This window comes from Motacilla alba, chromosome 5 (assembly GCF_015832195.1).
Source record: "Motacilla alba alba isolate MOTALB_02 chromosome 5, Motacilla_alba_V1.0_pri, whole genome shotgun sequence".
In the NCBI taxonomy this organism is placed as follows: domain Eukaryota; kingdom Metazoa; phylum Chordata; class Aves; order Passeriformes; family Motacillidae; genus Motacilla; species Motacilla alba.
Genome location: NC_052020.1, coordinates 28,998,778 through 29,016,448, shown reverse-complemented (window position 1 = coordinate 29,016,448; position 17,671 = coordinate 28,998,778). Strand labels below are relative to the sequence as shown.

The 17,671-nt window shown below is 43.5% G+C and overlaps 1 long non-coding RNA gene across 1 annotated transcript; it reads right to left on the bottom strand.

The window, feature by feature from the left end:
- Window positions 1-4,944: 4,944 nt before the first annotated feature.
- Window positions 4,945-16,031, bottom strand: LOC119701800. The gene is made up of 3 exons (XR_005257194.1): window positions 15,173-16,031; window positions 6,276-6,406; window positions 4,945-5,028 (listed from the first exon to the last, which is right to left on the bottom strand). It is a non-coding gene; the product is annotated as an uncharacterized LOC119701800 (long non-coding RNA).
- Between the last annotated feature and the right edge of the window lie 1,640 nt (window positions 16,032-17,671).

Genomic DNA, 17,671 nt, shown 5'->3' with positions numbered 1-17,671 from the left:
CAGCCATACGCTCCACAAAGCAGTAAGCCCAAATAATTCAGATATGCTAAGCAAAGCTACTCTGAATAAAGCTTCTAGCCTAATAAGTCAAAGCCTTATCTAGTTCCCATGAAAAACATCAGGAAAGTTTCCTTCAACACTAATAGACATAAGATTGGATTGTAAAACAACCATATAACTTTTGACCAAGAAGTGAAGTTTTTCTAAAGCACTGATAAAATATTCATGCAGGAGAATGTGGAAACTCTGACTGGAGCAGTCCCATTGCTAAATATGTTTTAAGTGAGCATAATAATTTTTGAAACCATGCTCATTCTCACTAGTGATGTGTGCTCTAAGGGGAAAATACAAAACAACCTTTTTTTTTTTTTAAGGAAAAAAGTATTTATAATTTCTTTATTGTGGATGTACAGAAAGATTCCCCCTCTGCTGCTGGGAAAACCAGTTTCTGCTCAATAAGCAGTACAGCACATCCTAATTTTTAAAAAGAATTTGTTAGGCAAAACAGGGCTTTTTTACAATGCTTTCATTTTTTTTGCAGTCGGAGTCTTTCTGTTGATGTCAGCTGCTTTAGTTGTAGGTATTTTCTGGGAGGTGGTGTCTGTCAGCCCCACGTGGGGTGTCCCCTTGGCTATCTCTCATAGCCACCCTTCTATAAATCACATCATATTAAAAAAAAAGGGGATAATGCTGACATGTGAACTAATCCCCACATCAAAGAGAGCAATTCTCCCTCCTCCAAACACCCACCCCCCTCTTTTGCTGGGAAAAGTCTAACGCCTAGAAGGTGATTTACACAAAACTTCATCCCAGTTGTTAGGAAACTTGCAGTGCCGCTTGCTTGCCAACTGCAGAAGAAACCTGGGAATCAGGGTAACCACAATAGCTAGCCTGCGGCTTCCAGCATTTGGCAATTCAGGAGAGGAAAAAAATTGGCTTGTTTCAACAGACTTGTGTATATGTTGATTGCATGGCAGAACAGGCATGCATATAGACAGATGTAAACGTGACTAGTAATGTGGGTCTGTCTGGGCACATCTGGGTCTGTATGGGCACATCTATAGCTGCGTGTGCTCACAAGCACTTGCACAGGCACAGGGCTGCCTGGCCTGCCACATACAAGGCACACTGAAGCACACAGAAATGCCTCTCTCCTTCTGCTAGGAGAAAAGAGGGACAACAGGGAATACACATTAAAAACATAAGCCCATATGGGCATCCAGTGGCCTAGACATGGAGAGGGCTATCTTAAGCTATTCATTCCAGCTATAGGCCTGCCTTTGAGCTAACAGTTCAAATGCTGGGAATAGATGAATAAGGGGAATGCTGTGTCTGAGACAGGATTAAAGCACACACTCACTTCTGCCCTTGCCTTTGGAAATGCTTCCTGTGCATTGATTAAGCACACAAGATACTTCCAAATAATTGTCTGTCTTTGAAATGCATCTTAAATGTGGCAAAAATGCCTCTGTCTGGTTAGGTAACTCTCTTTTCCAACTTAATGCTTAGCCTGATCCTGTGCTGGCCACATGTCCTTCAGACATACCAACAAAGCGTATGTAGCATGGAAAAGACTACACTGGTGGTTCTGGATTCATAATCAATAAGCAAAAATACCTGCCTCATGTGAAATTGGCTGTAGTAAAGTGCATTTCTGTAAGTATATGTATGCATGTGAACTAGGTACTTCCACCAGTATCGAAGCTTCTCGTTGATTAATTCAGTTTACTTGCTGCTTTCTCCTGCCACCCACACAGGTAGGCAGGAATGCCCTGGGGCCAGCAGGGCCCTCCCAACCCAGGTCATCTCTTGCCCCAGGCCAGAGGGCCATGAGTGTCTCTCCCAATAAGTCAGCATCACTGCCAGAAGAGGCACACGAGGTTCACTCCCAGTGCAAGAGAGTGAACTGGAGTGGGGAACCACGGTATTAAAAAAAAATGCATCCTTTTTGTAGTCCTTGGTTGGTTGTGGTCCAGCTGCACTCACCGATGCACTCCAGTATGATTGCACAAGAGCTGAGGGGAGGAAGCAAGTAGTTAGGGGCAGTGAGACACTCAGGCAGCTCCCATGTCAGTGACAAGTGCTGGCTTAAAACATTCGTAAAAATACAGCCAGAGGGAGAGCAACAGGCATGTTGAGAGACCACATCTCCCACTCTATTCACTGGAAGGGCATGGCACATGCGTGGGGGGAAGACAGAGACCAAAAGTTTTCTTGTTCCAATGCTCCCTTCACATAGATGTGCAGCTCTTCATGTGTCTGTGCCTGTCCCCTGCCCTGTATCAAGTGGAGAGGATGTGAAAGAAACTCCAGCATGGTTGAGCCCTCACCTCCAGTACATGGAAAAACAAACACAGCCATTCTCTTGTTTGTTGATTTAGTTCAGAGTGCTCCTTCCATTACAAAACCATTTCCCTGCAGGCGACAGGCTAAAGCCTATTTGCTTATTACTCTGCAAAAGAAAATGATGGGTGCAATTTTAAAGCACCTCTTCTGTTGATAGACACAGAGATTGAAAGGACAGAGCCCTCTCAGCTACCTCTCAGTTGTGTTTTCTTGTTGGGCATAATTTTCATGTTTTCTAGCTCAGAAACACATGCCACATGTATCTTTTTCTCCTCTTCTTGAAATATACATCTCTCTGTGAGACAGCTTTGTGCTTGGAAAGTGAACCATGTGCTTCATCACAGGTGTTTACACAGCGATGGGGGTGACCACTGAAAGCTGCATCCAGAGCTGCACTTCACTGGACAGCACATACCCCACACACAACCCACACACCCCACTGCACCATCTGTAGTGAGTCAAAACCCCAGAAATGAGCACTTGTGAACAGAGGAGAGGTTTCCTCCTGCTGCTCAGGCTGATGTCTGCTCCAGTTTCCATATAGGATGATGTAAATACCAAGCCAGCTCTTGGAACTGGCACAGCTAAGTGGGGCTCTGGGTGCAAAATACATCCTGGTTCAAGGCAAACACACAGGAAACAAGTCTCTTCTAGCCTGTTTTTATTGATGAGATGCACCCGTTGGCAGTTCCTGGTGCTGACTGGGACAAGTCTGGATAAAAACTGCAAGAGGAGCAGCAGAGTTTATCTAGAGCTGGCACCAGTTTTGGTGCTTGGCTGAATGAGCTGTTTCTACTGGGTCCAGAGCTCTTTCTTTGTGCCAACACAACCACCTGCCCTCACCCTCCACCCCCAAAATAATCAAACTAGTCTCAACACCTTTTTTTGTCAGGTTAAATCACTTCTCTGCCAGCTGGCCTTTTAGATGGCAATTCTTCTGACTGGCCTTTTAGGTGGCTGGCACTGTACACTCCTCACAAATCCAACTCAAATGCATTAAAAAGTGAATTTACATTGCAGGGCTGTGGGGGGAGGGTGCCCCAGGCAATGTCAAAGAAAAAGCGGATCAAAAAGGGCTGCTGGTATTGGATACTGGGCTGTCTTTTCAGCTGCTTTGGGCAACGTCCTTTCAGCACAAGAAAAGCTCAAAAGAATTCAGTTAATCTGTTGTTAAACAGAGTCTGTGATGGGAGAGTGGTCTGTCATCATCCAGGCAGGGAACTGAGCCTGCCTGTAATGGCTGGGAGCTCCTTTGCCCTTTCCCAGCATTTCATATCCATAGTGGCAGTGAGTTCATGGACTGGCACCTTGCTGGCCTTGCACGGATTGTCTCTCAGCCTTATGATGCCAGGACCCCTTAAAGAGCAGCCTGACCCACTCTAAGGTGTGGCCCCCATGATGTCCCACAGCCTCAGTGCTCAGTGCCACAGCACAGCTCTGAATGTTAAACACTGATGGGGAGCGGCCCGTAGACTTGCCAGCCTACACGTAAATTACCACCTGAGGAATATCACATGTATACTGGTCCAGCTTAAAATGAATCCCTCCTTCCAGCTGGGAAAAAGAAGGTGTTTTTTCTTCCTCAGAGTGGAGGATTCCATAGATCCCTACAGAGTAAAATAGCCATTATTTTTTAATAAGATTTAAAGATATTACTTCTTTTTTTTTTTCTTTTTTTTTTCTTTTTTTTTTTTTTTTTTTTTTTTTTTTTTTGTTCATGTATCACATTTTAGTGCCTTCTAAACAAGAGGGAGCTTACTGTTTTTGTGTAACCTTGAACTGGCTAGTACACAGTTTTTATTGCTTCATCCTTGAACTTCCATGAGCTACATCATGTTCTACTATGAACAGAATGTCCTACTTAGGATTGTGTGGCACATGCTTTGGTTGCAACAGCTTCCTAGTGCTTTCTTTGGCCTGCATGTATATGCAGTTGTATGTATACATACACATGTGTATATGTATGTGTTCATTTCTAATTATGAAATGATGCAATAAAAATTTCCAATTCTGAAAATTTTTATTTAATTTCCTTCCTTCTCCACTGCTATTCATGTAAGCACACTGGCAGTGTGTTCTAAGGAACATGATCATTCCCACCTATGACTCATTTCTAAGCTCTCCCAGGCAGGATTCAGTATGATGGTGTCAGTGGTTGGCTGCAAGAGCTGTTTAAATGTCTCTGCACATAGTGGGCAGTAAAGTGCTGATCTCAGGCAGCGGTGCTAGGAACGTCAAGGTCTGTTTAATATTCACTGGGGATCTTCCTAAAAAGTCAATTAACCTCCCTACAGTTTTGTGATCTGGCTGAGCATTACCATGCAGTTGAATCAGCTTTTATTTTAGTGCATGAGGAGCATTGTCCTGTGAAATGGAACTTTCTGGGTTTGTTTTAATGGCAGACTGTAATTTGATTTTAAATTATCTACTGTCAAGCCTTTCACAAGTGAATCGAACACACATGCATTTTCTCCAGAACACATTTGACTGTCTGGAGAAACAAAGGTTGGTAATTATGCTCACAGCAGTTGATAAGGACAGGGCCTAGGCAAGGCCTAAAACCTCAACAAGTTAGAGCCTTAATTTCTGGATACTTACCAAAAACAAGCACTTGACTTGGTGCAGCTTGCCCATTCTGGATAATCTGGCTCTTTGATTCCCTGGGGAGGCTGCTGGGCTGTCCTGTGGGAAGTCGGGAAGTCGGCACCTCAGTATGACAGGGAGGGATGCCAAAAAAGCAGACACTACTCCAGGGTAACCAAGCTATGCCAAGTCAAATTCAGCAAGCTTATGGTTAAATATGGGAGATCTATTTCTCTCCAGCCAATGCATGAGTTCCCAGCACCTTCTGTACTTTGAAATACCATTAATTAATATTTATCAGATGTAAAATGTGACACGAGCTACTTGGCACAATATGCCTTTAAGCATTGTATTACTATTCCTTTTTAAGCATATCTACAGACAGTCAGGCTGAGGCAGGCAATGGCAAGTGTCACCAACAGCAAACACCCCTCAGCTGGAGGCAGCTTTTAAAACCCATCCAGGCCTTAAGCCAGACTGTCCTCAGTGCAGGACAAAGCCCATTAGCAGGAAACTGGGACTTGCCACAATACCATGATTGCTTACATGGCCACATGGTTTAAGAAACTCAAATCATCACTTAGTGATTTTTTTTTACAGCATTTTTGCTCCAAACTCACATGGATATTTGGAAAGTGCCTCTGCTCATCTCTCTCTGCCATGACCTTCTTTCGTACCTCAGCTGCCCAGGGGGAGGTGTGCCAGGGCAGGCAGGCCGCGCTGTGCCTTACCCTGCTGTGCCTGGGCAGCATGGCACCCTCACTCCTCACTGACCCCCGGCTGCCCTTGCTGCGTCGCCGAGAACCAAATCTTTGGCCCCTTGCTGGTGCACAGTCCCCATATCCCAATGTGTTTGACGGTGCCGCTACCTTGAGAGCACTGCGGCAGGGGCTTCCCAGCAGTTCGGCTCCTGAGGCCACAGCCTCTGGATAACTTCCACCCCAAATGTATGTCACATTTCCTTCCAGCGAAAGCAAAATATTTACACTAAGCCAGGGTCACCTGGCGGCCACCGCGCTATCGCAGGCTGGAAGCGGCTGCGATACTGTAAACAGAGGGGCGTGAGGGCGGAGGGAATTGCTCCGGGCCTCCAAAACAAACGGCGCAGCTGGCGTGTGCGGCTGGGAGCGGCGGGCACCGGGGAGCTGGGCACCTTCAGGGCGGGATGGGGCTGGGCTGGCAGCAGGGCCTAGGCTCAGGGACAGCGAGCCAGGATGGCAATGGCAGAACAGAGCCGGTACCAGGGGCCAGGGAAAGAAAATTCACAGAGTCTGGACAGACGTGTCCAGCATCCCCACCAGCCACACTTCCCGCCCGTCCCCATGCGGCCCCAGCATGTTCAGTACCTGAGGCTGTGGCCACACCAACCTCGCTGCTTTATCTGCCTTCAAGGAGCTGTTGGAGATACTCCTCCTGTTCTTCTTGAGTGCTTTGGGCCCAGTTAAACCATCCTGGGAGTTGCTAGGCAAGACTTGCCCTATGAAAATGCATTGAATTCAGTGTTTTAAACTTGTAAACTTGAACTACAGGACTCACAGCCCCTGTATTCCCAGACAAACAAAAGAAAGGGTGGCAGTTTCCCATTGTAGTAGCTTGCATTCAAGACATCTTCCTGAGACAGGTCTTCCCACCTCCTCACAGCCTAAATCTCCCCCATATGCTGCCAGAATTTCCTTTTTGATCCCATATTGCGCTGTTGATCAGCACCTGAAACTTCTGCTGCATACTGTAACACATGCATATGAGTCAAGGACAAAGTGGCTGGCAGCTCCTGGCTGCCCACCCAACTGATACCACTGACTCCTCCTCAGTTCCACTGTCCTGTTCCCCACCAGGCATTTGCCCAAAGTGATGACCCGTGGCAGGGTTTCACATGCGACCAATGGCATATGGAGTCTGGAAAACCTCCACCAGGCAATAAACAAAATGGTGCTCGTTTTGCATGCCTTGAACCCACTCTGAGACATAAGGGGACATAAGGACTCTGAGCCTCCCAGCTACCTGGGCTGCTTCAGAAAGCCTTCACTCACCAGCAAAGATAGATGTGAATGTCAGGCATGAGCCACAATGGAGCTGTGCTGAGCCCCTCTGATCAAACAAGTCCATAAGGAGCAGCAGGGAAATTTGAATAATCCCACAAGCCCTTCTGCTTTTGTCATGCTCCTGCCATTCTCCCAGCAAGGTTCACGTGTAAGCATGTGGAGTTACCAAAATATTAAAGGACATTCCAGTTATTCTTGGCTGTCTAAGGAGAGGTAATTACACTTTTTGCATCCAATCATTTTCCACTGGCACTTCTCATAATGATTATCACAGTGTCAATATCTGAGATGTCAGTATTAGACCAAAGCTGAGGAGGGTGGCATTTGGCCACTTGGGAGATACAGTTTTCCCCAGCTTTGCAGAGAAGTTTCTTTCTGCCATTTACTAAGCTATTAGGTATGCAAGGCATAACTATAGCAGAAGGGGATTTCTGTGTGGGAGGAACAGTATGATTCATATTGTCTCACCAGCCTTGCAAAACAAAATGTCCAGTCATACGCTTTTGTGATGCAGCCACTCATTTCTCCGCCTTTATTTTGTACACAGCCATAACCCCAGTGCACTGGGACCCAAGAATTAGCAGAGCAAGCTACAGGAGAATCAGTCAAGAAAACAGGAAGCGCCGAGATGACCTAATACTCTAATAGCATTTTCCTCCCTGGGAGCAATGTCCACAGCATGGCAGGGGAAGGAGGGTCCGAATGCTGTTCTCAAGCATCTGATTAGCACCTCTTGTAACAACTCCTTGATACAGCTGGCACGGAAAGTTGTAACAGGAAGGCCATTCGCAGCTTTGGAGACTTGCCTGCTTCACAACCAACTCCGTATCTGGAGCACAGACCGTGGCTGAATATTGTTCTTGTAAGCACCTACTGCATTGCACTGGTGGTTTAAAGGGGTTCATTAATGCAGCTGAGGCAGAAGTTGGCAATTGCTGGATGTTTATTTTGGAGCAGCCTTCAGGAATGTACCAGCCTTCATTTTCCGGGGTTGCAAAGGAGGATGGTAAGGGCAGAGGAAAAGCACTGATTTCAAGAAAAGATATTCTAAGCTGAAGCCCTCTCTACCTGAGAGTTAATCACTGTCTTACAGGGAAAAATACCTATTGAAACACTGCACTTATGCATTAAAAATAAAATTATATCAGGACCTTTTATTATTTTCCTCCCCAAAAAGTTCAAATCTAAGGTAAATCAAAACAATTCCCAGTGTTTTAATGTACATGGAAGTTCACATGTAGGTATCAGCTGGTTCTTCCCAGTTATGTCCCTGAGAAAAATCCAGGCCATCCATAACAGACTTCCGCATTATCAGGGACCACAAAAAGCAGAATGCCTTCATCTTACCCCAGTGGAGACTGGGCTTATTCCAGCTGTCACTACCAGTATACAGGGATTTGGTTTTAGCACATTCCTGACAACACAAATGGCAGAGAGGAAGCAAATGCTTTTCAGTCTTCTTCTTAAAGGCTGGCTCAGAGGGCCAGAACTTTGCACACCTCAGTGTGATATGGCAGCCTCGTACCTCACTATCATTAAAGACAAAACTAGCACAAGTCTTTACATACTTTCATGGACTTCACACATTCTTTTCACATCTGTTACCGACATAAAAATTACACTATTGTAGATACTTTTTTTTAAAGGCAGTGTGCATATGTTGTATTTGCAGTACTTTATCCACACTGAAGAAGGCATGGGGAAGAGGGCAGGCTGCAGCTTGCTTTCTTAATAACATGCAAAACCTTTAAATCTCAGGTTACAGTAAGTATTTTGGCTCCAAACTCCAGCTATAAAGCAAATAGCCCAAGGACTCTCCCTAGAACTGCAGTGGCAAATTTTAAAAACATCTAAAGTGCAACGATGAGGCTTCTTTGTGCCAAAAGAGCCTACTGGCTATAAAATATCAAAAATGATACTTTCAAAATAAGTATTTTTAAGACCTCCTACATCAAAAGCAATGCCACCAGCAGGCATCACCTCACCTCCCTCTGGACGTGCCTTGAGGCTGAGACTTGCCCCATTTCCCTTTGTTACAGCATATGGGTCCTACCTGATGGCAGCTTCTGTGCTGTCCTCTCATGCACTCTGGCTCTGTGTGACCCACTGACTCTGTTATGATCTCTGACAAGTCTTCTGCCAACCCCTGCAGCACAAGGGAGTGCTTAAAGGAAGACCAGACTGACCACTTCTGTCTGGGGTCTAACCCCATAGGGTGTGAGAAAGCTCTTCTAACTCTTACCTTAAAGGTCTTAAAGGGACTGCACTCTGCAAAAGACCTTAAAAAATGTACCTCCCAAGGTAACATAAGGACATATGATACCTGATAAACCTGAAAAAAAAAGTCTAAAGGTGTGAAGGGTTTTTCTACCAAATTTCCTAATGGAGTGCAATTAAGCCTTATATAGCCTAACCTTGGCCATGCTGCAAGTGGTTTAATGGGGTAATATCCAGTAAATAGATAAATTAAATTGTGCCAGCGTGAAGAGGTCATTCTCTTCTCAGCACCTAAATTCTCCTCCAAATGGGAGTACTTCTTTTTTCCAGATTCATATACAAAATGATGGCTCAGTGCCTTCCTAGAAATGGAAAGGCCCATTCTTCCTCACTTTACTTTCAGTGAAAACATGATGAGAAACCACACACACACACACAGAGGTTGGTGAGAGCCTCAGTGTGGGCACAGATGGTGAGTTTGAATGAATGGACACACAGAGGTCTCTGTGTAGTAAGAATGTTTACCATGTGTAGTGCTGGGAATCACATGCAGGATTCCAGGTAAACCCACAAGATTGGCTGTAAGATGTTGTAATGTAAAGATCCTTTCTTGTATGTCAGAGCCCTAAAGTTTTGTGCCATTGGGATGATGTCAGCTGGAGTTCAAAGATGAAACAGGCTGCAGGTAGGAAACAATTTCTAAATCATTTTGTGCAGGGGACTTCTGCAAGATGTATTCTGCAAGATGTATCTTCAGCAGACCAAGCCATTGGATCTAAGTGAGTCTTTATTTATCTGATTTTTCTAATGAATGCCTGTTTGACAGAGTGGTAGACAAATTGCTAGATTGCCCTAGTTGGATATGAGCTCCTATCCCTGTTTTCCTCAAGGCAAAAATGTCCCCATTGCGATTTTAGGTAGGCAGATTCAACCCTTGAAGTATTTGGCACCTTGCACAAAACTACACACTGGCCACAGAGTTCAACCTGTTTTGTCTAAAATCAGCTGCAGCAGGGCTCCTGTGCTGTCTCAGTGATGTCTGTTGCTCAGTGCTTCAGAAATCACACAAAGGGTCATATGGGTCACTTCCCTCATGTTGAGAAAGAAATTCAGGCCAGGTTAGATGAGCTGCATATGGAAAATGAGGGCATACAGGGCAAAGGGATAACAGATTCTTGAACTGACTTCACCTTTGATATTCTGCAGTTGTTTAAAGGAGAAGGCAACAGGAGCTTTGTCACAGCTATGAGTGAAAGTTTATTTTAGAACCTCTGTTTAAGAAAAAATGTCTTTTTGAAGATATTATTCAAAGAAATTAATTCATTTAATGTCAGCAGAATTCTACAATATCTTCCTTCCTGTGTGGTCCTTTCTCATATATTATCCTCACTCAGACAATATATTTTTGATGGGAAAGTACTTCTACTTTTCCATTCTCTGCTGGCCTCCTTAAAATCTCCCATTGTAGATTTGCATCAGATTACTATGGTGGTAATTTCTAGCTCAAGTGAAATCAACAAACTTCCTCTCTCATCTTTGCTTCTGGTGTTTAAGGCATTCTAGAAAGCCCAAGTGCCCTGGTGGCCAGCTCCCTGATCAGTCTTCCAAAAGGCCTTTCTTCATTTTTTTGATGTTAGCTCTGTGCAAGGATTTTTGCCTTTACTCGTCTTTGGCTAAGTAAGTAATTCTTGATTCTTTCTAATAATTTAATTCTTTCTCCTCCTATGATTTACACCAAGCTGGAAAGTGGAGATGAGTTCCTCCCCAGCTGTTTGTTTGTCAGGTTTTGCTGCCTTTAAGAATGCTGCTGGTTTTTGGTGAGAAGATGGGCATTAGGAGTGAGGCTGATAGGGATGTTCTCCAAACTTGACCTGGACAAGGAAATACAATTCCCTCAGAGAGGTTTCTTTTGACAGACCCAGTTATTGTCCATATGTCCTGTAGCTGGATGGTTCACGCACAGTTATAAATTGTTATACGTTTATATAACATATAATATTTATGTTAAATAACATGTAATAATGTTAAATAACATGTAACACTTACATTAATTTTATTTATATAATATTTATGTTAAACTGATTTTATGTGAACCCCTACTTTTGCTGAAGCTCAGGTGACGTTTACTGTTTCACTCTCCTCCTGAACTTCTTAGTGTGAAGGAAAACAAAACAAAACAAAACAAAACAAAACAAACCACAAATCCATGCCAGTTTCAGCACCTTTGCCCTTATGATTGACAGCTTTCCTCCACTGCTGGGTTAAGACCGCTGCAAGTGGGAATTCCTTCTCCTGAATTAATTAAATCTGTATTGTTATTGCCTTTGATCTACTGCCATAGGAACCGGAACGAGCCCTGGAAAACCTCCATTTTTGTCCATTTCTTACACAAATAGGTCTGGACAGATTATTAAAAGGATCATTTAGAAGATGGTGGGCAGAATAGTCCCCTCCCAAAGCTGCCCTTGAGACTGACAGTCTCCGCATGGGAACAGTCACGGACCTCTAGTGGCTCTGTTTATATAGCTCATCTATTTCCTAACTGCTCACCAGCACAGTATTTTGGAAAGCCATATAAAGATTTCCCATAAGGATTAAAACACGGTGTCATTTTATCGTCTCTGCATTTCCCAGCCCGTTGTCTGTTTTATTTTCCTCACCATAACATCTGTCCCACATCACTGAGAGATTTCACAATTGGAAACCTGCTATAAATTATGACATAGAGTCAAAGGACTTCAGTGTTTGCTCTCTGCTATTTTTTTCAAGGGACTTTGGGTTAACCACTTCTTTAAAATAAGCCCTTTTTTTCTTTCTTTTTTTTTTTTTTTTGGCTATTTATATACTAGTGTTTGTAAAAGCTGTCTTTGGAAACTGGAAAAAAAAAAAGAAGAATATTTCTGTCCTTCCTGCTTGCATCCTTTTCCATTTATCTTCCATGGAGTTCCTAGAGAAACACGAACTTCTGTAAGTGCTTGCATAAAATAATCTTTAGCAAGCTCTGTCCTTAATGGCCCGCAGGGACTCCAGATAAAAAACCAGTTTCTCACATTTCTGTTCTCCAGCATCTGACACTGTGGAAGCTTTAGGGCTCCAAGTGCCAGCCTGTGTCACTGCTGCCAGGGCTGCTGGCTGAACTGGCCTCTGGTTCCAGTCAAAACGGAAGCAAGAGTCCTGAATTATATAAAGGACAGGCTACTCTGGTTGGCTCTACAGGAGGCTGCAATAGCATGCAATCCTAGAACAGTCAGAGTGACAACGTTTCAGCTTTACACACTGTTTTGTACTGATCAATCAAGGTCAGTGTAACATATCACCATGTGGAAACCAGAGACATTTAAATGAGAGATCAAACATACAGGACTATATTCTCACAATCCAAGGACATCTGAGTCTTTGGTGACTTCACCTGTCACTGCAGCCTTTTTTCTCTGAACCAGAAAGCAGCACACATAACTCCTGCTCTTGGTTCTCACTCACAAATGAGATCACTGCAAACCACAAACATGGAGCACTTGCAATGCTCCACAACATCAGCCTTGCTTCCCCCAGCAGCCGGGAGAGAATCAGAGATTTATACAGCTGGGAGGAATCTCAGAAAATCGCTCAGTCCAGACTCATGTCCCAGGGCAGGATCATTATACTTATGTCACACTTGGCAAGTGTTTGTCTAACCTCTTCCTAAAAGCAGGATGGCGATTCCACACCCTCCTCAGATACTTCTGTGTGCAATTACCCTTACTGCTTGCCATCTTCTAACATCCAACCCCAATCTCCTTTTCTGTAGTTTAAGCTCATTAGTTGTCCTATCTATCATCTATATAGCAAACAATTTATTCCCCTTTGCTTCCCAGCCACCTTTCACATATTTGACAGCAGTAACCCTATCTTGCCCTAGTCTTCTCTAGACTTAAGAAAGTCAATTTGTTCATTCTTCCTCCTAGCCCTGTTTTGCAAGACCTCTCATTATCCCCCAGTTGTCCTCTGGACTTTGTCTTGAGCACAGCACTCAAAGCTGGACATTACACTCCAGCTGCTCACAGACAACTGAGCAGAATGATTATTTGTGGAGTTCACCTCTAAGCACAAATCCTAGTAAAGCACTTGTCCTTTTCACATTAGCAATTAACTCATATTTGGATTGTGACCTGGAACATCTCTCAGATCTTTTTATAAAGTGTTGCTACTTACTCAAAAATTCACTGCCCTATATAAATAGAATTAATTATTCCTGGTGATACCCAAGCATAGAAACTGAGAACTGTCCTTACTGAAATGAATCCTATTTTTAAAGCTATTTGTCTAAATATTTTTTTAATTGTAGCCCTATATTTCAGATTACCCATAGTACCCTTCCAGATTTGTGGTAGCCAAGAATGTAATATTTTCTATTCCATTTTCCAAGCTGTTCATAATCTCCTTAAATCAGACCGAACCAGTATAGATTCCCACCAACTCTTCTTGATCCATCTTTCCCTTTTAAAGGTATAGGTAATAACTCTTCTCTTCATGCAGTTTTCCAATCAGCATTCCATCATCCCAGATCAGCTCTGTCTATCACAGACTCCCTTAATTAAATTTGCTTTGGAGTATCACGTTACACTGTGACAAAATCCTCACCACCGTCAAAATACAGGAATAATATTGCTTGTCCCTTATCAATGAGGGTTCTTTATTCTGTCATGAAAGGAAATTTGACCTGTTTTACACAATTTGTTTTTGACAAATCTACACTGGCCATTATTCATCTCTTTGTTTTGCTTTAGGTGCTTACCGAAGTTTGATTGTTTGTTCCAGTATTTTTCCGGGAATTGAAGTCAAACTGAACAATCTGTAATCCCTGGCTCCTCCTTTTTTCCCTTTTAAAGACCGGAACTACGTCTGCACTTTTCCAGGCTTCCAAGTATGATCTCTGGGCTCCGTAAAACATCCCAGGACCTGAGCGAGGTTACACTTGGAGCTTTTGTGGTTAAATAACTGGCTGTAGAAATTACCCGAGGATGAAATTCATCTGGCCCAACCAACTTCATCACTATCTGAAGGATCTTTTGATCTAGCCTTTGTTATAGCTTTGTGATCTCACCCCCCTCTGCATTGACATTGATTGCAATATTTGTCTGAAGTGATAACAAATGCAAAAAAAGAGTATGAAGCACCCTGGCACTCTAGCCAGGAACTGTCTGGAGCCTTTCTTCCCCAATGGGCAGCATGTTTTTGGTCACTTATGTCTTCCTCTTGCTGCTGATGGGAAAATTAATTGTCATTTCAAGTCTCTTGCTAATTGGCTCCCATTTTGCTGCGTGACCTTTGTGATTTTGTTGTCATATATCTAGCCCAGCTTCTGCACGCTCATTTCCTCAAGGCTGAGATCAAAGCAGAGCTGATGATTTCTCAGAGTGGATCTGTTGTTATATCTCCTATGGATAGCTGATGCTTGTTACTGTTCTCTCCAACATGCTTTTTACATAACCAGAGCTTTTCCCTTGCCCAGGGTTTAAAATTACATGCCTTCAGTTACAGAGCAAATGGTTTTAATGGAATCACCACTGCTTTTCTTGGTCTAGGAAAGACCAGGAGCCTGATCTTTGTTTCTATCTCTTACCAACTGTTAAGCTCAACCTGGTAACATTCAGTCTCTGCTAGTCAAATGTTGTTTAACTTCCTGTCCTTACCATAGTGATAAGTGTAAATAACAATATTTTTTTAACCCAGATCAGAATTTTACATAGTCCCAAATGCTGGAAGTGTTTTCTGCCAGAAGCATTCTTCAGTTTCATCTCAGCTGCTCATTAGAAAATCATATTTTCTCATTTGGGTACTTTTTTTTGCTGGCTTCCCTCAGCTGGCCTGCCAAGCTTGACGGCAGAACAGACTAGGCTGGTGGAGAGGGGAATATGTTTTTATTTTCATATGCATCAAAAACTAAGAATTCACAGGTAATGTAATGCCACTGAAGTCATGCCTGCACAGAAGCTCTAACTTACCTTCCACTGTCACACATTCTTCTCACCAGTAAAGAAAAACACTCAAAAGGTCCCCGCTCAAGGAAGCCGAAGCAGTGCCACCAATTCTGTAAATAAAGCAGTGTTGCACTGCTATAATGGTGCTCTGACAAGAGAGCAGCCTGAGCAGCCAAAAGGGGAAGAAGGTTCAGCTGGTCCTTCTGTTGCCCAAGAGGAAGCAAATTTCAGATAGTGCTTCAGTTCCCTTCGGTTATGATTCACCACAAATGAACAGCTAAAACATCAGTTGATAGTAAGGCCATGCAAACAGGGACTTCCACAAGTGGAGACTCAGAGGAAAAAGCAGAGAAAGCTGGCCCCTTGCCTAACTGTGAGTCGCCTTCCTTCCCATTATGCTGCTTTTGTTTTTAGGGTTCCTGTGTGTTTTGCAGCGTCAGCCAGTTGCCAGAGAGGAGAAGACAGCCTTGCATGGGTTTTAGTTATGCCTCAGACCCCAGGCACCACCCAGACCCTACTGCAGGACATGTTCTCTCCTACAAACTGCTGTTAAACCAGAGCAACCGAGACCATAAATCAAGTAACAGAACACCCTGCTGATAAACTGCAGTATACAGAAACTTGCACAATATTTATGGTTTGTTACAGCTTAACACTAGAAGGAGCAAACCATAAGGGCTGTGTTGCCCTCCTCTAACCGATTTCTTATCCAATCTTACCATGACTACTTTCCATAATAGAAAAATTGCCTCTTCTTCTCAGTCTGGACAAATTGCACATTAGCACAATATCCCCTGTTCAGCCACCCTTAATGTGCTTGCTGGTGTGAATTTGTTGTGCTATCAGCCATGGGATCTTGTTTTGACTTTTCTTACTTCTTCTTCATGTCAATATGCAAAGATCATGCGTGACTCTTATGTAAAGACCCTGATACACAGAGGCACTTAATGTATCACATCTGAAATGCAAGAGAGCATGACAGCAATGATTCCAGTTCTTAAAAAGAATTGCTGGAGACTACTCATCAGGAAACAAGTGAAAAAGCACCACGCTTGGAAAGAAGGGAGAGAAGACTGTTGTCAAGCTGACAAAGGTAGGCATTAAGTAACTCAAACAACAGACAAATTTTCCACTGTCCTGTACATGTTACCACTGTTAACACTGGGTACAAAATTAGTATAAAGTGAATTAAACCAGGCAGTGCTGTAGGGTAATGGGTGAGACTGACAAAAGACTACAAGGGCCTATCTTTCCATCTCTATTTTACAAATCCACTGAGCAAACAAAGCCTCTCTGGACTTGCATTTGCCTGCTCTGCATGAGACCAAATGAGTGGTGATGTGTGGGGTGAAGAAGGAGCAGCATGAAAATTTGTGTGCCCATACACACATATGACACCAGGGTTAATGAAAGGTCCTTAAAAAGTTTCTCCTTACCAGTATGTCCCATTAGCTAGACCTGTGTTTATGTGAGGAATGCATTTACTAATTCAAACCATATTAGCAAAATCAGCCTGTTTGCTAACATGGCTCAGCCTGGCAAAGTAAGGCATAACAGTGACATCCCACCCCACCATGTCTCATCATACCTTTGGGTGCAGTTCTGCTGAAAAAACAGATAAAAAGAATGGGGCCAAACACCTGATCCCGCTTAAGAAGAATTCCCTCAGAAAAAGAAGAAAAAAAAAAAAAAAAGTTGTCTTAAAACGGCCTGCAGAAGGATGGGCTGATACCTGAAGGAGATTAAGCCAGTAAAGCCGTACTAAGGCTGAACTGCCATGTGTAAAATACACCACTTTCCAATGCAGCAAGGCTCTCTGTGCGCTCCTATGGCTGGAGGGGAGGGGAAACTATTGAAAGTAGGAGGAGAGATTAATAAAAACATATTTGCACATTTAAAAGCTGCTCTTATCTTTGGAAATAGCTAACTTTATCCCTTGCAGTACAAGTGAGCCGTCCATGTCATCCATCACCTGCATAGCAGGAGTGGAATTCTTGGCCAGAGGGAAGTACTAAGGTAGGGAGAAAGACCTCCAGGTGAGGGAGGCTAAAATCTTTATTTACAAAAATGGATTGCTTTTTAATAAGAACAATGAGGTGGTTTTCCAAAGCCTCCTTTAGGGTCCATGAAAGAAAGGATCAAGTAAAACCATCAAAAATCCCTAAAAAATTTTTGCTAGGTCTGGTGGAGTTTTGCAGAGATAACGTGCTGTTTGCCACTGCTGCCTGACCCCAGTGCCCAGAGCTGCTCTGGCTGGCACAGCTGCAGTCACACCATCCCTTTCTGTCCCCACAAGAAAGTGAGTGCTCATCTCATTACTCTGTGAGTAAGAAGCTGCATGGGGCAGGTGTTCACTTCTGTTTTGTGGTCCATAAATTATGCAGACTTTCAAAATGGAGCTCTGGTTAGCAATCTGACTAATTTTCAGATGGGAAGAAAGAATGCACTGTCCATTACTTCGCTCTCCCACTGTGTTGCCAGCAAGGGATTAAGCCATACCCTGGTTTCCTCTGCTGAGCACAG